This window comes from Rhinopithecus bieti, unplaced genomic scaffold (assembly GCF_001698545.2).
Source record: "Rhinopithecus bieti isolate Rb0 unplaced genomic scaffold, ASM169854v2 scaffold_31548, whole genome shotgun sequence".
Classification (NCBI taxonomy): domain Eukaryota; kingdom Metazoa; phylum Chordata; class Mammalia; order Primates; family Cercopithecidae; genus Rhinopithecus; species Rhinopithecus bieti.
In genome coordinates, this window is record NW_016814470.1 from 1,473,013 (window position 1) to 1,496,140 (window position 23,128).

Consider the following 23,128-nt stretch of genomic DNA (forward strand, 5'->3'; position numbering starts at 1 on the left):
TGGGCAACTGGGCCAGAGTCCTCTCAGGGTTCTGCTGGGATTCTGGAGACAGTCACGCCTTCTGTATGATCAGAGACTGGCTTGGCCAATAAGTATGTGGAGTGCCTGACTGAGAACAAAATCAGCACTGAGAAGCAGGAGATGGAGGAAAGGAGGCCACTTCCTGGTGTCTTGAAGGCACCCGTGTTCAAGAGGGTTGAAGCAGCTTGCTTCTTGAACCTCCCAGTTTTATGAGCCAATAACCCCCTCTCCACTTTTATTTGTAAAGAACAGGGTCCTGACTAACGTAACAAGAGGATAGTCAGTGTGGTTTACCCAGACCCCGGTTTCAAAAAGGAGCCGTAAGTACTATGGGGGAAAATGAAACGGATGAGGCTTCTTAGATTGCAAGCAGAGAAGGCCTTTCCCAGTGGCAGGAAAGAGCCTGCCATGAGAAGATGTTAGGGATGGCATTGCAGGCCGAGGCACCAGCGAGGGCAGAGGGTTCTAGTGAGGCAGGAGAATCAGGTCTGGAGGCAGGGAACAAGGCCAATTCATGCTGACGGGATGTCAGCGCCAACTCCGTTTTCAACCCCTCCTTTTTGTGTGTGGCAGTTGGAAAATGAAAGTACTTCTGATTGGTCCCCTCCCACAACCAGTCAGACTGGCCATGGGCTACTACTTCATTTGCATCGAGTGAACCAATGGGAAACCTCTAGTGGGTATTTAAATCCCGTAAAATTCTGTAACCGACATTCTTGAGCTGGTTGCTCAAGCCCACTCCCACCCTGTGGAATGTACTTTCGTTTACAATAGATCTCTGCTTTTTCTGTTTTGCTTTGTTTGTGCGTTTTGTCCAATTCTTTGTTCAAAGTGCCAAGAATCTGGACAACTACCCTCAACCAGTAACACTAGGCGGGAAGGAGGTAAGCAAGTCAGGCACAGAGGGAATGCTATCATGGCTCTAGTTGAGTGAGCAGGGGGAGACTGATAGAACACGACAGAGAAGCAGGCAGGTGCAGAGCCTGGAGGGCCTTGAAGCTGAAGACAGGAAGTTCAGATTTTATTCCAGGATAGAAAAATCACTGGAGAGTGAAGGGATCTGATTGGCTGTGGCAGCTGTGAGGGGGAGGGCCCCTAGAGGAACAGCCAAGGAAGCAGAAAGGTCAGTGAGGAGGCTGATGTAATAATAGTCCAGGTGAGCAGTAAATGGTGGCTTGGATCTTGGTGGGTGGAGGAGACAGAGAGATGAGGATGGATTCTTCATGTACCTTGGAAGGAGAGGCTACATGAGTTATTAGTACAGTAGATGTGGGAAGTGAAGGAATGAGAAATCAGATACTTCCTGCAAAGATGAGGACTGGGTGAGTAACAAGTTTGGTGCATCTCTGTGAACCGCCAATGAAAATGTGCCTTGGAAAGGTGTGTCAAGCAAATGTGCTCTTGGCTGTCATCTCCTAGAGGGCAAGGGCTGGGTTCGGTCAGCAGACTAGCTCAGAGTGAGCTGGATGGCTGAGTGGGTAGGTGGGTGGAGAAGTGGATGGGTGGGCAGATTTGGGAATGAATGAGTACAAGGATGGATGAGTGAGTGGGGGGTGGGTGGGTGTATCTTTGGATGCTTGGATGCAGGGATAGATCGATGGGTGGGGATGAGTGGTGAGTGTTGAATGGGTAGATGAGTGGATGACAAGCTACATCCACCTTGGATGTCAAGGCCATATCAGAACCTTCCACTGGAGGAAGGGAGGGACCTCACCTCCTCCCATGTGGACTAACAGGCTATCTTAAGCCTCCCCAGGAGGCCCAGTGGGGATTGACTTAAAAGGCAGCTAGATTTGGTCAGCCTTCGCCTAGAAAGGGACACTACATGTCTGTGAGCCCTGAAACCAGAAGGGCAACTTCTGACCTGGCATCTGCCACCCCTGGAGTCCAGAGGGTTGGGCAGGGTCTCACCAGCCTAGCTTCTTTCTCCACCTGGCCCATTACAGGAACTTACCCAGGAGGGCTGCCAGAGATCCTCTCACAGACCTAGGGAGACAGCAGCTGGCATCAGTGGCCAACATCCACATAGAGAGTGTGGACATGTGAAGGGAAATCACCCCTTAAATTAGATACCCCAAACAAGCTCTGTGAGGAAGAGGATAGGTCTACCTGGGAGCCAAGGGATCTGGATTCAAGCTTCATGCAACTCCTCTCTCTTTCTATTAGCGTCTATCAGCCTTTCCTTGGCCTTCTATAAAACTGGATTCAATGATTTCTATGATCTTTGGCATAGAGATTTTATGAACTATCAATTTCTTTGCTGTTTTCAAGAGTTTTGCTTTAAAAAAAAGCAGCTTTAGGACTGGGTGCAGTGGCTCACGCCTGTAATCCCAACACTGTGGGAGGCTGAGGCAGGTGGATCACCTGAGGTCAGGAGTTCGAGACCAGCCTGGCCAACATGGTGAAACCCTGTCTCTACTAAAAATACAAAAATTAACTTGGCATGGTGGCTGGTGCCGGTAATCCCAGCTACTTGGGATGCTGAAACAAGATAATCACTTGAACCCGGGAGGTGGAGGTTGCAGTGAGCCAAGATCGTGTCATTGCACTGCAGTCTGGGCAACAAGAGTGAAACTGTCTCAAAAAAAAGAAAAAAGAAAAAAGCAGCTTTATTGAAGTATGACTTACATATCATAATATTCATCCGTTTTCAGTGTATAATTCAGTGATTTTCAGTAAATGTACAGAATTGTGCAGTCATCATCACAATCCAGTTTTAGAACATTCTCATCACCCCACAGAGATCCTTGTGTCTGTTTGCAGTCAATCGCAATTCCCACCCCCAGCCTCAGGCAACCATTAATCTGCTTTCTGTCTCTATAGATTTGCCTTTTCTGGACGTTTCATATAAATAGAATCATACAACATGTGGGCTTTTGTGTCTGACTTCTACTTTGCATAATGTTTCTGAGGTTCATCCATGTTGTGGTATTTTTTTTAAACAATGGAAGTAATTATAAGTTTTTAAACAAGGACTTAATCTTACTTTTCTAAATAATCTCCTAACAGATTCCAACATTTGTTTTAGACACAATAGATTTGAATGAGGTTTGTTCCAACTTTCAAAGCTTGCATTTTCATTGTGAATCTTGGAAAAGTCTGGATTCTTAGTTATATATAGCACATGCCCGGTTGATTCGTTGGTTGACTGGCTGAGTCTTCCTGGGCCCATTGATTGGTCACTTTCACTTATTTTTCCTTTCAAAATGGTTGTCCACCACTTTACCTCTAAAGACATCCACTGTCCTGCCTTCAACACATTGGCTATGGCTTGCTCCAGCAACACAGAGTGTTGGTTTATTTGTTAGTTTATTTGTTGCACTGCAGCATTTTGCCTGGGGACACGCCTAGGAGAGGCCATTTTCAAGCAAAGGGTGAGCCAAGATACAAACATTTTATAGTGACTCACAGGCCAGCCTGACACAGTTGCCTGGGAGAGTCAGGCTGCGTCCATCCACTGACCTTTTCAATCAATACACTTTGGCAATCTACTGGGTCCCAGGTAGTGTACTAGGCCTTGGGGACATAGAGACGAACAAAATCTGATGTAAATCTCTGGCTACTTTGATGTTATCACCTTGGGCAAATTATTATGTAACTTTTCTGGGTCTCGGTTTCCTCATCTGTAAAATGGGAATAATAATAGTGCCTGCCCCACAGGACTTCTATAAAGAAATAATGCCTGCCAAATACTTAGAACAGTGCCTGGCACTTAATACGTGCTCAGTAGGAGGCAGCTATTGAACTATTATAAATGACATTATAGTAGCACACCCCTGTCCTCAGATAATTAGATTTCTTTAAAGCAACACAGACAAAAAGTTAAACAAACTTAAAACAATGTGATGGGTGCTCAGTGCACATCTGTTCGGGTTGCTGTGGGCATGCAGAAGAACTAGTGCTCCATCATCACGTAGAGTAGGGTGTGAATGATTGGCCAGTCATGTGTACTGTTCCGGATATAGAGATGTCAAATGCATTTTTGGACTCTGATTATATACCATCCCCATGAAGAGATGAGCGTTCAGTTCCACTTGGGCTGTCCCCAGCACAGCTCCTCTGTGTCCCATGTGATGAGTGGCATGGCTGGTCTTGAAGTCTGCTCTGCCCCTTGCTATGCCGTGGCCCCTTTCCATCTTTTCCTCCCTTGTCCAGTCCATCCATCTGAATCCTTCCTCCCAAGGTGCTGTTCTCATAGTTCTTTCCAGCTCCTCCAGCTCCCTGGAGCCCTTCCTTCACAATTCTTTTTTTTTTTTTTTGAGACAAAGTCTCACTCTTGTCCCCAGGCTGAAGTGCAGTGGCGCCATCTTGGCTCACAGGAATCTCAGCCTCCCAGGTTCAAACGATTCTCCTGCCTCAGCCTCCCGAGTAGCTGGGATTACAGGTGCCCACCACCATGCCTGGGTAATTTTTGTATTTTTAGTAGAGATAGGGTTTCACCATGTTGGCCAGGTTGGTCTTGAACTCCTGACCTCAAGTGATCCACCCGCCTCGACTTCCCAAAGTGCTGGGATTACAGGCATAAGCCACCGCGCCCGGTCCTCCCTCACGATTCTTAAGGGCTTTAAGGCGTAAAGAAGTAGCTTGAAGGACCCTAGAAAATGCCTAACCCAACTCTCTTGTTTTACAGATATAGAAACTGAGGCTCAGGGAGAAGTGACTCGACAAGGGGCAGCCATGGCACCACCTCCCACTGAGTTGTGTGCCCTGAGTCACCTGGATTCCTCCTTTTCTCTGATGTCTCTGACCCATGCCCAAAGCCTGTTCCTGAGTCCTAAATACCTCTTCGGCCATCCTCACGGCTGAGTCACTATCATTTCTCAGCCTCTTCTCCGATGTCCCCACCTTCACCCCTGCTCTCCGCCCCTTCCCCAGCGTCCCCAGCACAGCAAGAATAACCTTTTTAAAATATAAACCTGATTTTTCCACTCCCCACTGAAAATCTTTAGTGATGTCCCACTGGTTCCAGAATAGTCCACTCTTACTTTAGCAAGGTTTTCTAGGCCAGCTTGGGCTTGAGCCTGGACACCATGCAGCCTCTGACCTTCCACACTGCACAGGACCCCTGAGGGAACTTCTTTCATGTATTTGACCCTGCCACATCCTTCTCCCACCTGGGTGTTTGTGCCAGCCCTTGCCTCTGCCTGGAACTCTATCCATCCTTCCTCCCTCCGCCAATCTACCTCCTCTTTGCCTGTATAATATACATTCATCTTTAAGTGTCAGCTGAACTAATATTTGGTCTGCAAGACCCTCCCTAACCCAGATTAGACCTGCTCTGGGCCCCCATCATTCTTGGTACCTCCTCATCATAACACCCAGCCTGCTCCTGGAATTGCTGTTGTAATGCTGTCTTTCTGGGACTCTCGGCTTGGTGAAGGCTGGTTCACAAGCACACCTGCAGGTCTTAGCACAGTGTCCCACAGATACAGGCAGCTAAGGCATGCTTGACTTTTGCTGTTCTTGTCCCTTTCTTTTACTTTATACTGAGTTACATGGTACCTATTGTTCTGTACCTTGCCTTGCCACTGAACAATCTTGGGTTGGAGGGGGACTAAAAATAACTCTCTTCCCTTCAAGCGGGCAGAAATAAAGATGTCAGCTTTGTTACTGATGGAAAAGCTAGGCTGGAAGATGTATTTGACCAAAAGATCATGCTAACCCTCTTGCTTCACTCTCCCAGTCCCAGTTACACCTGGGGCCTTCAGCGGGATTCACTTCCCCAGGACTGCTGCCTCCTTCTGGTAGGAGAGGGAAGACAAGAGAGGTTGGAGGGGCTGGGTCTCTCATTGGATCAGAAGAAACAGGTGGCCAGGCCTGGCCCAGTGGGCTGTGGCTAGGTGGGCAGGGCCTCTACAAACAAGGTGTGGTCATTGGAACCCCTTAGTTAAACTTAGAAAAAGCACATTTCTCAGAAGAAGGGGAAGATGCTCGGCTCAGTAAGTGAAATCATAGTTATCTGCTTCCTAGGATACCAGAACTCTTCAGTTATATTCTTTCTGCTTTGGACATTGCCATTTAACAGAAATACTTTTAAATGACATTGTGGTTCCCCATCTTTGTGGAAAGGGCTGTGTGTGTTTTTGCCTTTTTTTCCTTCTTTTTTTTTCTTTTGACAGAGTCTTGCTCTGTTGCCCAGGCTGGAGTGCAGTGGTGCAATCTCTTCTCACTGCAACTGCTGCCTCCCAGGTTCAAGCAGTTCTCATGTCTCAGCCTCCCAAGTAGCTGGGATCACAGACATGGGCCACAGCACCCGGCTGAAGGCCTATTTTCAATGAAAATAAAGATGTTCCTGTCTCCCACCCTTCCATTCCCCATGATAATGACACTCTTTAATAAAGCTTGGTGCTTGTGGCAGAGATTTCTAATTGATTACCAAATATCCATTCTCCTCTCCCTCTTAGTTAACAGAATCCCAGTTTTGGGCTGAGCATGTTAAAACTAAGATAGAAGACTACACTTGCCAGCCTCTCTTATCGCTAGGGTGTGATTGCATGATCAAATTCTGGCTAATGGCAGCATTGTGTGGTACTTCAGGAAAATCTTAAGAGACAGAAATACATGCCTTCCTTTCCTCTTTTCTTGCTGCCTGGAACACATATGTGATGGCTGGAATTTTGGCAGCTATCTCGGATCATGAGGATGGAAGCCATATTCTGAAGATGGCAGAGAAGAAAGATAGGAGCTTCTGTTTCTGGTGTAATCATAGAGCTTCCACATTAGCTCCAAACTGACTACCCCCAGGGTTCTTTTATGTGAGGGAGTAAGAAATGTCAATCTTGTTTGAAGATATTGCTATTTGTTTTTTCCCCCATTATATGCAATTGAATCTGATCCTAAGGAATACAGTACCATGAAACATAGAGAACTCTTGAAATGAGGCTCCCAGGCATCTGTGGCCTAGAGTTTAGAACAATTTAACTAGAAAACAGATTGCTAAGGAAATCATGATGGGAGGGTGGTAGAGATAGGTGCCTAAAAACACATCTACTGGGATGTTGTAAATAAACTGGGAAAGTCTAGGCAAATGAGCAGATCCAGGAGACACATTAAGGAGGGACAGTTCCAGAGAAGAGTGATGGAAATTCTGGTATGTTCCACAGCATAGAAATTATGGTAGGGTAGAATTCATCACTAACTTCCTAATATTTAGACTGGCTGAGAAATGGAACAGGTAGGTAAGCATGAAATAGATGGCCATTGATTTTTGAACTGGCTACTAGTTGATTAAACAATGTGATTCTAAGAAAAATTAGAGAAGGCTTTTTCCAAAAGTTGGAACTTGATTCTGAAATTTCTGATGTCTGCTACAGGTCATAGAAGACTAGATGGGTGTATAGCACATAGTAAGTGCTCAGTATATCTTTGATGAATGAATGAATGAATGAGTATATTGCTTACAAACCAATTGCTATTTTAATCTAAATGCAAACTAAAGAACAGGGAATTTTGTTTGAAAAAAACTTAGGGACTTCTCTTTATGCTTGGGGTAAAGTGCCATTGACATTGCCATGCACTGAAGACATCTTGGTGGCATAAGTTAGAGATATCCTTGCCTCCTTGGAGGGTGACGGTCCAATGTTATATTTGGGGGTACACCTCACCCTTGGATATGCTCCTGAGGTATCTTTAGGGAAGCTGCCCCCTCTACGTCTGCAGAGTCCCTGCTGACAACAGCAGAACTTCTGTTCTCCATGTGATTCTGCTACTATCACCATGACCTCCATGGAGGGGTTGGGAGGGGAGCAACACTTCCCCTCCATTCCTTAATTCTGCTAAGGCAATAAAGAAGGTGCTATGGCTTGAATATTCTTTCCAAAACTCATATTGAAATTTAGTTGCCAATGTAATGGTATTGTTCGGTGGGTCCTTTTAGAGCTGATTATGTGATGAGGACTCTGCCCTCATAAATGAACTAATGCTGATATCACTGATGTGGTCTCCCTATAAAGGGATAATAAGTTTGGTCCCCTTTTTTCTGTCTGTCTTGTGTGCTCTTGTCTTCTCTTGCCATGTGATGCCTTCAGCCATGGAATGGCCCTCGTCAGGTGCTGGCCCTGTGCTGTTGGACTTTTCAGCCTCCAAAACTGTGAGTCAAATATGCTTTTGTTCTTTATAAGGTACCCAGTCTGTGCTATTCTGTTATAGCAGCAGAGAATAGAGTAAGACAGAAGGGTTGTGGACATCTGAAAGAAATTGTAACAGAGAGAAAAATTAAAGCCACAGGTTTAATATGACACTTCCCATCAAGGGAAAATAACAGCAGCAATAGAACAGCTAATTGTCTGCTGGAGGGGCAGCTGTGGGCACCCTTAAGTGCCCTCTCCATTGCCCTCCACTCACCTGAGTTCAAGCACCCTCACTCTGTCTTTTTAAAAATCTCCATGGAGGTTGGGTGCGATGGTTCATGCCTGTAATCCCAGTACTTTGGGAGGCTGAGAGGGGCAGATCACATGAGGTCAGGAATCCGAGACCAGCCTGGCCAACATAGTGAAAATCCGTTCCTCCGAAAGATACAAAAAAATTAGCCAGATGTGGTGGTGGGTGCCTGTAATCCCAGCTACTTGGGAGGCTGAGGCAGGAGAATTGCTTGAACCTGGGAGGTGGAGGTTGCAGTGAGCCAAGATTGCACCATTGCACTCTAGCCTGGATGACAAGAGCAAAACTCTGTCTCAAAATAATAATAATGATGACGATAATAATAATAATAAATCTCTATGGTGTGACTCTCCAGCAATTTTTAGGATAACCCTGTCGCCTACCCGCAGGAGCTGGACTTGCTTCCCCACTAGACAATTAGAGGGACATAACCATTCCCCACAGGCACCTTTCTCAAAGCCCAAGGGATCCATTTTGAAATGACGCTGAAGTGAGTTTGGGCAGAAAGGCTGGGGACAGTAGGGTAATCGAAGGGGCCCTTGGGGATCCAAAGCAAGTTCTGCTCTAGGCCTCTCCCTCTCCCCATTTTTCCAAACACCCAGCACCCACCCCATCCACCCTCTGCCAACACACACCCCAGGGAGCAACAGTAATCCCCAGAAATGTTAGAGTACAGCCCCATAGAAAGGTAGGACAGCTTTTCCGTAAATATGTTACCTGCCATCTGGGGAGGAGGCAGAGTGACATCCATTTCCCTTTTATTCATCCCTACCCTTCCAAGCATCCTCAGAGGACGCCACAGCAGAGGAAATAGGCTCATTACCTTTGCAGCTTTGAACAACAGAGACACCATCCCTGGCGGGCCCTTCGGTTTCACAGAAGGCAGAAGAAGCTTTGAAATCCCTGCTTTTCCCTGGCCAGGTGCCCTCACCCTAACCTCTGAAAGCAGAAGGGAGGCATGATGAGGATTTATGGCCTCTCCGCACATTGCAATGCCCCCAGGGTGGCCAAGAGTGTTGGTTCTGCCTGTTACAGATGCATGAAGTATATCAGGGGTCATGATTTATGGGACCACAGCAAGATTTCATCTGGAATAACGTTTACTTGTATTCAGAGGAGGAAAAGTAACTGACCTTTGCCTTCCTGCAGCCCTTCCCTAATTCTGACACAATGGCTCCGGGAGAAAATGATCAATTTCCTCACAAAAACCCTTTCCTGCGGCAGACAGAGCTTCACAGGCTCGGAGCATTGCACAGAGTATCTGGTTTTCCCCTTTCCATTACTCAAGCACTCACTGTATTGTGGAAGGTTGAATAAAGCAAAATCATAATGCATATGCTTTTATCTCAGAGGTTGGTATTTTTAGTATAGAAACCAGGCTAAATAAAATTTAAATTAAAAGAAAAAAAGAAAGGAAAATAGATTGAGGCTTAAATCACTGGCTGAGATTAAGCAAACATTCTTCAGTTGTGAATCTCGGTGGAATGGTTCTCGTGGGTTTGTGTATGTGTGGGGGATGGGGTGCATTTCAGGGCAGAGAGCAAGATGAAGGGTTGGGGAGGGAGCTGTGGTGATGGGGCTGCCTCAGTGTCCTTGAATAAAGGCCTGGCGGTCAAGGCTGGATCTGCCGGTGTTTGCGCACTCACCATGTGGCCGGCCCAGCACTGGGCAGCGCCCTCCTGTGCATTCTCAGCAGTTCTCGGGAGGAGCTGTGAGGCAGGTCCTATCATTCCCATTCCACAAGTGGTAAGCCCAGGGCACACCCTGACTTGCCCAAGTCCCTCAGCTGGAAGCAGCAAAGCCAGGATTCAAGCTCAGCCTGTCCTACACCAAAGTCCTTGCTCCTTCCCAGCCCTGCTACTGCTGCTAGGGGAGGCTGGCCTCCAGCCTCATGGAAATGGGTAATGGGAATATCCCCCAATCATGTCACAAACCTGTTTTTCTGGATTAAGAGGAATGCTGAGTCCAGGTAGAACCTAAAAAATAATCAAAGATCCCTGACAAGCCCCATCACCAAGATAGCCCTTGCTGGGAGGAGCAGGATCAACTCAGTCTGGAAATGGTTGAGGGGCTATGACTGGGCCCCCAAATCCAGACCACAAGGCGACGCCAAGACAATCAGCAGAGACCCAGGCAGGCAGCCCCCTCACTGTCCACACAATCTCAGGCTCAGGCCACCCTCAAGTGGGCCTGGTCCAGTTTACAATGGCACCAGCCCTTGTCTGATCATGGCCACCACCCCTCCCGGCTACATGGTGGTGGCCATCATGCCAGGCCACTCACCATGAGGTGGCCCAAGATACTCAGCCCAGAACCCTGGTCAGTCAGGACAGGCCTATGACTCCAGGGCTTATGCTGCAGGCCATCTCCTGGCCAGGAGACAAGATGAAACTTCTTGGCTGTGCAATGTGGATTAGAAGGAAATCTTTGTGCTTTAGAGAGACGGACCTGGAATCAAATCTCTGTGCTGCTACTTCCTGGCTGTGTGACCTTGAGCAAGATACTTAACCTTTCTGAGCTTCCATTTCCCTCTAGCATGAGGATAAGTAGAACAATCTCATAGGATTATTATGAAATGAAATGGGATAGCTACTTAAAGCACTTAGCCCAGTGCTCTCGTTGAGGCCAAGTGTCCTGCTTTATCCTTGCATCAGGCATAGGGGATGGCACTGTAGGTTCTCTGTTCTCTTGCTTCTAGGAAAGTGATAACAACAGCCTGAGCTATAAGCCAGGTAGGGCTGAGGTCTTACTCAGTATTATCTCATTTAGTTTCCACAACAAGCAAGTGGTATTATTAGGTCCGCTTTACTGCTTAGGAGCTTAGATTGGTAACTTGCTCAAGGTCACACAGTTAGTATGTGGCAGCAGGGATCCCACCTAGGGTGCTCTGACTCCAGAGCAGCTTTCCTCATATCACAGTGCTTCCTATTCCGGTAGATGTCATCGAGACTGGTCTCATGTTCAATTGTCTGCATTGTCTCTTTAGAGTCCATTTTGTATGGACCCAGAGGGATGTGCGGGTGTGTGCATGTGTGTATGCTTCTGTGTGTATATGTGTGTGTGTGTTTATCTTTCATAACAAGAGTAAGGGAGGAGGTGCTGGGAAGGTTTTTGAGTAACTAGCACATATGCTGTTTCCACAGATCTTGCCACTAACTCTGTGGAACATCAGGCAAGCCGCTGCATTCTCCCAGGCCTGCCTTTTCCTGACTTTGAGATGCAGAGTTCTCCCTGCATCATCCTTGGTAGGAAGGCAAAAGAAACAGGCTCTCCTCACTCTCAGTCACTCTGAGGCCGCGAGCCCATCCCCTTCCAGCCTGGGTGGCAACTGGTTTGGGAATGGAGTTCCCACTCTGATGATGCTCTTCTGCTCTTCCAACAGCATCAGATTCTTCCAAGGAGGGGAAGCTATGGCTGAGATTTCTCTGTATCCTCAGCACTACCCTAGGAACATAACTGATGTTTAAAGAATTCCTACTAGATCTTACAGAAAAATTGTGTGTGTGTGTGTGTGTGTGTCTGCATATATAAGAGTGTGGGTGCATTTTGATATTCCTCTTTGAGAAAGAACACATTTTCTATTTACAGCATGATTTCCAAAGGACCTTCTAATGGGGTGCCTCCTTTTAACTGGCATGCCTCCCCTACCAGGTGAGAAATGGGCTCAGAGAGTTCACGTGGCTTTCTGGAAGTCACAGACTCATTCCAGACCAGCTACCTCCCACCAGAAAACAGGCATGGCTGCGTGATGCCAAGGCCTCCTTTCCTGGTGGAAGGTGGGCATTGTGGGAGGGAGCCCCACTTCTTCACCCGTGCTGGCTGAAGCCTGAGGGGCTGCCTGAGGGGAAGTGGTAGGCAGGCACATTGGCCCCTTCGGCCAGGCCCCTCTGGCCAGGCAGCCTTCCCCTCCTCTTTCGGGACCTCTCATCAGTCCTTATTACTCCTGTGAGGTAAATTTCCTCCTGAGTGGGTTGTCTTCCCCCCAGGGGAGGACCAGGGCGCAGGTGAGGCTTTGGATAGAAAGGGAGGAGGCCCCACCCAGTGTCTGTAAGGATGGTGACCTCAAAGCCAGGAAAGATGGAGAGTAGGTGTGGGAGTGCACACTGCCCAGAGCCATGACTCAGGGTCCTCCTCTGCTCCACAGCAGCCCTGGGAAAGGGGCAGGAAGCCCTGGAGTGACACAGTAGTCAGAGGTGGTGGTGGTGTGCATATCTATGTGTGTGTAAGACAGAGAGAGAGGAAAAGAGAGAGTGCAGAAGCTGGAGGAGCCACAGGGAGAAGCTGCAGAGGCACCTCTCCAGGATGCCTACCTTGGGTGCTGCTCCCCTCTGTGTCTGGGCTCCTTGGCCTTTAAGACCCCCGGGATGTCTTAGAAAACACCAGGTGGACTCCCTGGCCATGGAAGCCTCAGGGCACAGGGCAGGCTGGTGGACGTTTTGGTCCCAAGCCCCTTTCTGATCACAGGCAGGTCAATTAAGCCTCTGGGCCTGGTTGTCCTCTTCTGGACATGGGGCGTAAGTCCTACACTACACAAGGCTGTACAGCTTCACAAAGATAGTGCTTGTGATGCTTATCCCTACCAGAGGACTTTGAACTTGAAGAATTATAGGAAGACTAGGCTTGTGCCCTTAAATTGATCATTCTTTCCATCCTGACTCTAAGCAGGGGTGAGCCAGTGTCTGCAGAGGTCTATGTATAGATGGGACTGTGGAGGAAAAGAGAAGCTTCCCTTTGCATGGTATCCTTAGAGCCCATTTGGTATGGACCCAGAGGGATGTATGGACCCAGAGGCACATCCCTCTGGGGAAGGCCTGGCCCACTGTCTCCCTAATGCAGCTGGCAGTCACAGCAGTGTGGGCCATGCTGGGTGTCCCAGGTGGGCTGCCAGTGCACAGTCACCTGGTCGCCTCCTGAGTGAGGCCTCCCTCCCTGGGCAGAGGGCACATGCACACTGTCAGTTGGCATTTGTGGAGGCCCACTGGACCACTTCTAAGTGCTCATTCCTGCCCACTCACCAGCTCACCAAGAGCTGCCCAGTTGTCCAGGGATATGGGCTGCTTGGCCTGGGCCATGTATGTCCTGATTCACGTACCTACCAAGACCTGATTCCATGAAGCAAACACTGACCTTGACATCAAGGCGACCTGACCCGAGCTCAGCTCCATCACTGAAGAAGCTCCTCCCTTTTTGAAGTTTCAGTTGTCATCTGTAAAATGGGAGTAAGAATAGTGCCTACCCATAGGGCTGTTGGGGTGATAAACATGAAAAAATGCGCAACCAATAAATAATATAGAACATATGCTCAGTAAATATTAGCCATTTTTAGCCACAATATTGCTGCTATTGTTGTTTGTATCATTGTCTCTCCCAGGGGAGATTCTAAGTTCTGCAAGGACAGAAACTATGTGTAATTCATCTTTGTAACCCCAGGATGCCAAGCACAACACCTGTCATAGAAATTCAGCAGTTTTGGGCTGGGCGCGGTGGCGCATGCCTGTAATCCCAACACTTTGGGAGGCCGAGGCACTTGAGGTCATGAGTTCGAGATCACCCTGGCCAACATGGCAAAACCCTCTCTCTACTAAAAATACAAAAATTAGCTGGCTGTGGTGGTGCATGCCTGTAATCCGGGAGCTATTCGGGATGCTGAGGCAGAATTGCTTGAGCTGGGGAGACGGAAGTTGCAGTGAGCTGAGATGGCACCACTGCACTCTAGCCTAGGCAACAGAGTGAGACCCTGTCTCAAAAAAAAAAAAAAAAAAAAAAAAAAAAAAAAGAAAAGAAAGAAAGAAAAGAAAAAAGAAAAGAGAATAAACAATTTCATGCATTAAGCACCTACTGTGTGAACATATCATGCTAGACCACCATCAGGATCTTGCCTGTGATGACCTGTGAGGTGCAGAAAAAACTGGTCCCCTGAATCCTTGCACAGTACATGGGCGTCTTTAGTGCTAACATGTCTTGTCTGTGCCCCAGACTCTTCCTTCAACTACCAAGGTCCTCACCTCTTCCTCTTGTTCCAAACCAGATGGATAGAGCTCCAAAGAGCATTTAATAAACTCACACACTCTCAGGTATAGATAACTGATAACCACTTGATGTGTGATGTGTTGTTTCTCCAAGGGATTATTTTAATTCCAAGAAAGATTTAAACCTAAAGCAGATGTTCTTAATCTAGGTCCATGGAAGGTCTGAGTGTGTGTACAGTCAATGCGCTCAAACTTTTTTCCCTGAGGAGATAGTCCATATCTTTTATCAGATTCACCATTGGCCTGTGAATCAAAAAAGATTAAGAAATGGTCCGCCCTCCCTGTCTCTACTAAATTACAAAAAATTAGCCGGGTGTGGTGACATGCGCGTGTAGTCCCAGCCACTAGGGAGGCTGAGGCAGGGGGATCCCTTGAACCAGGGAGACGGAGATTGCAGTGGGCTGAGAAAAAAAAAAAAAGAGAAAAGAATTAAAGAAATGGTTCCCTAGAGTGGGGCTGTCCAGTAGAACTTTCTGTGGTGAAGGAAGTGTTCTATATCTGTGCTGTCCAACACGGTAATCACTAAACACTTGTGGCTATTGAGCACTGGAAATGTAGCTAGGGCAAGTGAGGAACTGAATTTTAAAATCTATACGAGTTAATTCAGATTTAAACATAAATAGCTTAGCGTGGCTGGTGGCTGGCGGCTACCATATTAGGCCATGTAGCCTGAGATGATAACGATTCGATGGTAGAATTTTAGATATGTTGAAGAGGTGACATTTTAGAGTATACAAGGGGATTCTTATGAACAAGAATTTCTCAAAATTTCTCTAAAATTTAAATTTCTCTAAAATTTAAAAATTCATTCATTCATTTACTTATTCATTCATTCAGGCATGCGTTTACATGAATCAGCACTGACATCTGCTGAGCAGCCACCAGGCTTGTGATACTAGGAGAACAAACGGTGACAAGAAGAGGTTTTTACAATTTACTGAGACCAGAGTGTCTGCCCAGACAGGTCCCTTTAGGGATGGCTTTGTATTTAAAGAAGCAAATTAAAAAAAAAAAAATGGATTGCCCTACTTGTCAAATCCTTAGGACATTTGACAATCTCGAGCAAGAGAATGTTTCTTCCCCTTGGAAGGACGTTTGATCCCCACAGATGGGGAGGGAGTGGATCAAGTAGCTTGCAAAGTGGAAGAGGCTGGGGATAGCTCCTGGAGGATCAGGTTCCATTTATAAATGGGAATCTCACAGTGAACGTTTTATGGATGTCGGTGAGACAACCTTTAGGAAACAAGGGGACTTAGCATCTGGCATTTATTGATTTTGAGGCTTCTTTTTTCCATGTTATCAGTAGCTCATCTACTCCTGGGGTTATGGTGAGGTTTAATTAGCTTTTATGGGTGAGCTCTTATAGCAGTGCCTGTTGCACCGTGAGTGGTCTGTGTCAGTTATTATTATTGTTGAGAACGTGCCCGGTAAATGTAGAAGTGGTAGGTGCTCAATACATTTGTTGAATGAATGACTGAAATTGCTTAGTGCACAAAATTAAAAAGCATCAAGCAGAGTCAAACAAAGCTGAATGTCAATGTCTGCAATGGCCTTTGCCAATTACAAAACAGGCCAGTACCATGGCCAAGGCAATGAGTCTCTGCTTTGTGAACGTGCCCATGAGGGCTTGCCATCACAGCACGGTGACTCCCAACTGAGGGCCTTGGCTTCTCAAGTGGAAATGGACTAGACATTGCCTAAGACCTGCTTCAGCTGTCCTGATCTAAGAACGTGTCACACATCTCTAGCTGGGTCTTTTCAGCACGTCAGGCACAATGACAACATCTGCATCTACTCCAGCCAACAGAGCTACAACAATCCACTATGTGGACATAGAGACCAGAATTCAGTTCCAAATAACCCATTTTGCAACAGCTTAAGAATTTCCAGTTGTGTCTTCTAATGAACATCAACTACAGAAGTGGGACGGCACTGTAGACATCTGCAAGTGAGTTATGGAGGCGCTCTCAGCCCTGCCAAGGAAGGGGATGCGCCAGCATCCACAGAAATAGACAAAACAACTCCAGCAAGGTCCCAATTGCACACTGTAGAATTTTTAAAACTTGGGGTGAATAACCCCTTCCGTGTCTGGCTGTCATTAAGCTGGACAGTCATAGCTCCTTTCTGCTGGCTGCCTTCAGCCCTTCATGTGGTCTTTATCTTGTCAACACAGAATCCTTTGGCCTCCAATCCTATTGTCCTGATTAAAATGCCAGCATTGCTCTCCAGATAGCTCTTGATTTTATATCCTCTTAGAAGAAAAAGAAAAAGGAAAATTGACCAGGCCAGCTCAATGTGTGAGGAATGGACATCATTTTAGGGTGGGGAGTGGAGTAGGAGGAGGTTGGTCCATGGTAAGGTTGCTAGAAGACTCTGTCCTGCATGGGTCTCAGGAATGAGGTCTTCATGCTTGAGTTGGGGAACCAGGATGCAAAGAAGAATGTGAGCTGGCATCTCCTGGGATGACTTCAGTTCTGAGGGAATCCTTCCAGACTGCATATTTCTGAAAAGTGATAACCCCAGATCTGCCTGCCCAACCACTGTTCTTCATTCTCTCCCTCCTCCTCTGGATTGCCTAGTAATGAGAGGGGAGGGGAGGGAGTTCAGTACTTGGAGTTGGCCAAACCTGGTCAACCTAGTAATTTCCTAGTTACATAACATTGGGCGAGTGTGTTCATCTCTTTGGGCCTCTGATTCCTTAACTGTGAAATGGGAATACTAAATCTATCTTGTAGAATCACTGGAGGGTGAAATAACTGTATGTGAAAGAAGTTACACGTCGAGAGGAGTTTTTGTTATTGTGATCTAATGTCTTTATTTAGCATTAAGCTGTTGGGATTGCTCTAGTGGAACTCGCTCATCTTGGTTTTCTCCAAGAACCTTGTTTTTATCTTCAAACAACTGGTGCATTTTACTCCAAGATTTCCTGGTTTTATGGCATTATTTCCACCATCTTTGGCAACGTACCTTCCTTTGCCAACCAACACATGCTCACAAACCCTCCATTCAACATTTAACAAACATTCACTGAGTGCCTACTCATGCATTCTCTGTATGCCAGGCCTAAGTGAACAAAATAAAGATTTAGGTGCACATTCTAGGAAGCGGAAAGAGAAAAAATCTATAATATATAAGTAACTTATACAATCTATTAAGAAGTGGTAAGTGCCATGAGAAAATGAAAAGTGGACTGAGAATGGAGTGGTCTAAGGTGTGGGCTGCAGCCGTTAATAGGGTGCTCAGAGTGACCTTATGGACAAAGCAATATTTTAAAAAAGACATGATGGAGATGAGGAAGTTGGCCAAGAAGAAGAAGTTGGCAGAAGAGCTTTCTAGACAGAAGAAACAGTTGAGCAGAGCTGTGAAGGTGTGCAGGAATGTTCAAGGGCAGGAAGGACCTAGAGTCAGGGTTTTAGAAAAGAGCATGTAGATGGAGTTGATGGAAAGTGAAGATCACACAGTGTCTTGTTGACCATCTCAAGGATTTGTGGTTTGACTCTGCATGGAATAGAAGTACATTGTAGGGTTTTGAGCAGAGGAGAAACCTGATTGATTGCACTTGTCTTTTAAAAGGGTCTTCTGGTTCTATGTTAAGAGTAGATGGTAGGAGGCAAGAGTGGAAGCAGGGAAACACATTCGGGAATCTTTGCTATAAAGTGCAGGATAAATGATGGTGGCTCACACCAAAGTGGTATCAGGGGAAGTGGGGAGAGTGGTCAGAGTCTGGATCTATTCGAAGGTGGAAGCACCAGGTTTGCTAAACTATTAGATGTAGGGTGTGAGAGAAAGGGAGGAATCAAGGGCATCTCCAAGGTTTTTGACTGAGCAAGAGGAAGGATGGAGGTGCTATCAGCTCAGCTGAGGAAAGCTGTGGGTGGAGACAGTTTTGGGTAGGAGGAGATTAGGAATTTTAGATATGTTGAGTTTTAGATGCCTGTTAGACATCTAAGTTAAGATGTTGAGTGGGTGTTTGGATATATAAGACTGAAGTCCAGGAAAGAGGTCTGAGCTGGAAATATAAACGTGGGAGTCAGCAGCATTGAGTTGGTATTTAAAGCCATGAGACTAGATTGCCATGAGCCTTTCTTCCCACAAACCCAAGATACATCCATAATAATTTTCATTTGTGACTGTGTCACAGATTTCCCAAGCACCTCCCATCATCTTTCAGTGGATGGTTAATTATAAAATTTGAAAAGCCTAAGACTGTCAGTGGTTGGAAGGTGGAGTAGGAGGTAGAAGCTCAGAGCAATTTGTTAACTTTTAAGTCTCTCAGTTGGACTGAAGGCATGTACCAGTGCCCAGGGTAACAAAAGGCAAGATGACAAAGTGGGGTGGTGAATTATCTTTTTGGGAGAAAAGCCGTAATTCAGTGTGGTGGGGTAGTAGTCCCTCTTTCTCTCAGTCCCTGTATCTGAGTTTCCAGAGTCACGCAGCACAGACCTGACACCAAAGCCATGCTCAACCACGACCTTGAGATTCCAGGATGATAGTCCCTGAGAAGGCAAAGTTGTCATCTCTCAAGGCCAGGAAGGAAGGAAACGCACTGCCCTTACCAAGAAGACTTCACACTGGAATTCAGGGGAGCTAGAGAGCTGCCCGTGGGATATGGTGCTCGGTGTGTACTATGCATGGGATGTTGAAACAGCAACCATGGAGGAGGAGACATCCAGGGATTTCCAGGGGCACAGCCAGGAAGACAGTCCATGCACACCCAACTCCAACCCCATGTCCCAAACCCAGTGAACAGCCCCATGAGCTATAAGCAGTGCTGAGTTCTAGGCCAGAGGTTCCAAATGATGGTGTTTATCAGAATCTTGGAGCTTATTAAGTATACTCATCTCTGGGCACCTCTTCCAGACCTTCCTGAATCAAAATCGAAAAACATATGATTTTGTAGGGACCTCTTGGGGCTTCCAGTTGAGTTCATTCTGACCCTAAGTGTCTCATATTGAGCTTGGTTCAGTCCTTGATCATTGCTGAGTATCCCCTCTGTGCCGGGGAGTGGGCCACATCTTGTGGAGAGTACAGAACTATTTGAGCCCTGGGCTCAGCCCTCAAATAGCTCAAAGACATGAGAAGAAAAAGATGACTTCAGGAGTGAATTCCAGGAAATAAAATTATGGCTCTCTCCATGCAATGCTGTGAGAACCCAGTGGATGGACACCCTGGAAGGGCTATGAGATCATAGGAGGGCTTCTGCCAGTCTCTGTCATCCAGTGGCCAAGAGAATTGCAAAATGTGGCACGGATCTGGAGCCAGGATTCCAGCTGGCTCTAAAGGGAAAACAGTGTCTCATTGTGTCTGCAGAGCTTGTGTGCTGGCAACACCCCCAGGGAGAACTTGCTGCATGGGGGAGGTGTTCTGTACATAGATGTCTGGAGCAGATATGACAAGCAATGGAGGGAGAGAGCAGGAGCCTTCTCCCTGGCCCAGCCCCTGGACCATGTCTGAAAGCTGTGAAGTGGAGGCTGCCGGAGGGAGCCGATGCAGCTGTTTTCAAAGGGGCTCAAGCAGTCCTGTTCAGGACCCAGATGACAAGTGTTCTACAGAGTGGAAGAAGCATGCATTTCTCCCCTGCTTGGGTTCCGTGGGGACTCTGGGCATCATGGTGGCTTTCGGTGGAACAGTGGGTGAGAGCAGGGGAGACTTTGATGCCAGGCTGTGGATGCAATGCCTGGTGGGAAAGTGGAAACTTGGAAACTTGGTGGGAGACAGCCAATGCCTGATGACTATGGCCAATTACCTTAAGTGGTAACAAGACAGACTTCTCTGGGATTCATAAGAGACCTTCCTGTGGGTTTCTAGAAATATACTTACTGAGAGTAGACACCTGTGCTGGGAGTCCCGTATTAGCAGGTGAATGGAGTGAGTCAGAACAATCTGCTTAATACTGTTAAGTGCTGAGACGTTTTGTGTACCAACAAACTGAGGAATCCTGGGAAAATTCAGTGTGCCTCAAAAGGACCAGAACATTGTGGGGGATGAGAGGTGGAGCTAAGAGTGGGTAAATGACTATGTGGGCTTGTATTTGTGTTTGGGAAAATGTGAGTTGCCAAGGATGACAGAGATAGCAGTCTTAACTCAGTGGCTCCCAGGGAAACATTCTTTGGTTGTTAGAGGGTCTGAAAGCCCATGTGATGTAGGCAGTCCTTGGTGAGGACTGGAGTGGGCAGGGTGCACAAGGCCCTAACTGTATTGCTCATTGAAGGCACCCGGCAAAACTGGACCCTCCTGGGAAAGTGACCACAAACTGACATTGTCTGGAGATAAAACCAGGGAAATCAAGGCCAAGAACCCAGAGATTTCCCCAAGATGGGGTACCTGAGAAGATGAAACCCACACCCCACTGGCCTTCCCTCCCAACACTGGGGTGTTACTAATAGACATTCCAAATGCCACTTTAGGATGAGTGTGGGACACACCCTTGGAGCATTCCTATTCCCCAGGCTGCAGATTTGTAGCCACTTTCATAATTTATAATTATGTGTAACCTTATAATAATCTACTCCATACTCTCCCTCTCCATCTCAGGTGATTCCCTTCCTTTTCTTACAGAGAGGTCCCCCTTGCTGTGGCAAACACACGCAGAAGACAAGAAGCAAACTGGGCTTTGCAGCAAGTGTCCAAGGCCATTAATGATTTCACTTCCTCTCCATTCTGCTACTGAGAGAGAAAGAAATTGGCAAGCAACCTCATCCCCCAAAATCCTGACAGAAGCCAGAGGGCTGCGAGATCCATGGGTGAGATTATATGACACCACCTAATTTGTTCTGAGCTTCCTGAAAGCTGCAGGGAAGATATTGGAATTGTAGTTTCCTCTGAAATACAAAAATAAAATAAAATAAAAGGTTGTGACAGAGATTTAAATGAGAATGAAATGCCAATTAACTCAGAGATATTGAACTAGAATCTGTTTCTTAGAAGAATCCCAGGTCGCACATGGTGGATCAGTTTCAATTTCCCCCAAAGCACCGAATGGCCACACCGGAGAAGCAGACCTCAGAACAATCCAGAACTCGGTGCCAGACCCACTACTTATCACTTTAATTGACACTTACTCCATATGATGCTCATACTTTCACCGAATGGGTTCAATTTAATTTGAAATGGGGATTTTTTTTCTTTCCCCTATTGAAATATTTAATGCAGCAGGCTTTAACTAAACAGCTTTGATCCTCGCATTCCATTACTCTTCCATTTTGCTTTAAAAATACAAAAGAACCCCTCCAACCATGATTTATTTGGAAAATATTTGACTTTTACCACCTCTGTAATTACAAAAGCTAAAGGTCTACATCTTTTCTTTTTGTAGGCGATGGGACAGGTTGGCAAAAAAAGAAATCCCTTTGATATCTATTCTGCAATCCTCAACAATAAATTAACAGACAAAGGTCTATGGAAAAGAAGTCATCCTTAGACTCGGGGTGGTGATAAGGCAACTCTTCTACCATGGAGCATGTGTGTCTGGCTCCCAGCCCACCCTGTACCCCACACACTGTGAGAACCAGGGGTGGGTAAGGAGGGAGGCAACATCTTTGCTGAGGAGAATCTGTATTCTAGGTGATCACACGAAAGCAGGTGGGTTCTCCCCGCCCTGTGTTTATTAGGGCTGACAGACGAGTGCAAGAACAGCAAGAACATTGTTCACCCGGAGGTGTTACATACTGATACACTGACAGGCAATTATCTTTGGAGATAGTGTTAAAACACAACAATTAATTGGAGGAGCGAGAGTGTGGTGGCCCCAGGCCGAGGCAGAATGGTATTTCTAAAAGCTCTGTGAGGCTGGTAATTCAGCTTCAATGGGTCATTTGATTTTCACCACCTCCCCGCCCCAACTGAAACCTTCCCAGTGCTTTGTTTTTCAAAAACATTAGCCTTCAATGTGTCTCAGACGTCATTAAAGTGCAGGCCAACCTCCCATAGCAACTTTCCAAAATGGTGCCTGGCAATAGAGAAAAATCATTGCCTTAGCAAAGATGTCTCACACAGCCTGCTTTTGTGACGGTAGATGCTGGCAGAATGTCTTTGTTTCAAACTGAGGCTGACACATGTCTGCTTAAATAAAACATTCCCACTTCAGCTGACTGATTTGGTGGGAACAAGAAGTTCACACGCCAAAGCATGGGCTGACCTTCACGACCCCCCCACCAGCAGGGGGGACGAATGCATTGTTGTATCCTTTTACTAACAAGCATTGAGAAGTGTGAGCTTTTCTTTTGCTTGTTTTACCATGGTGACATCCATTGACCTATATTTGATATTCTGCGTAATATACATGTGTCAGAGATCACACATTTGATTGAAATGGGGAAAGGAGGACAAGGAAGAGAAGGATGGAGGAAGCATTTTATAGTTTAGCAAAAACCTGAATGTTTTATAGAGAAGTCTTCATTTTGAAGAGGCAGGAACCAACTGGATTTAGCTTAAATGGAGAAAGAGGAGATTTATTTTTAGGACATAGGGATGTCTAACAGAATCTAAAGGAACTCAAGCTTCCTGATTTCAAGAACAGATCAGAACAGGAAGCCATTTGGTCTCTCTCTTCATCTCTCATCCCTGGTAAAATCTTCGTTTTCCCCTTGCTGCTCAAATTGGACCCACTGCCTCTCCAGTCTACATGGCTATGGACAATTCCAAGCCCCAGCAACCGAGGCCACATGTTGAAGGTACAACCACATGAAGGGTTCCTGACT

General features: G+C 46.5%; 1 long non-coding RNA gene across 1 annotated transcript; it reads left to right on the plus strand.

Annotated features, from left to right (window-relative positions):
• Nucleotides 1-1,163: 1,163 nt before the first annotated feature.
• Nucleotides 1,164-21,216, plus strand: LOC108514684 (uncharacterized). The gene is made up of 3 exons (XR_001881297.1): nt 1,164-1,343; nt 8,049-8,110; nt 20,988-21,216. It is a non-coding gene; the product is annotated as an uncharacterized LOC108514684 (long non-coding RNA).
• The last annotated feature ends 1,912 nt before the right edge of the window (nt 21,217-23,128 follow it).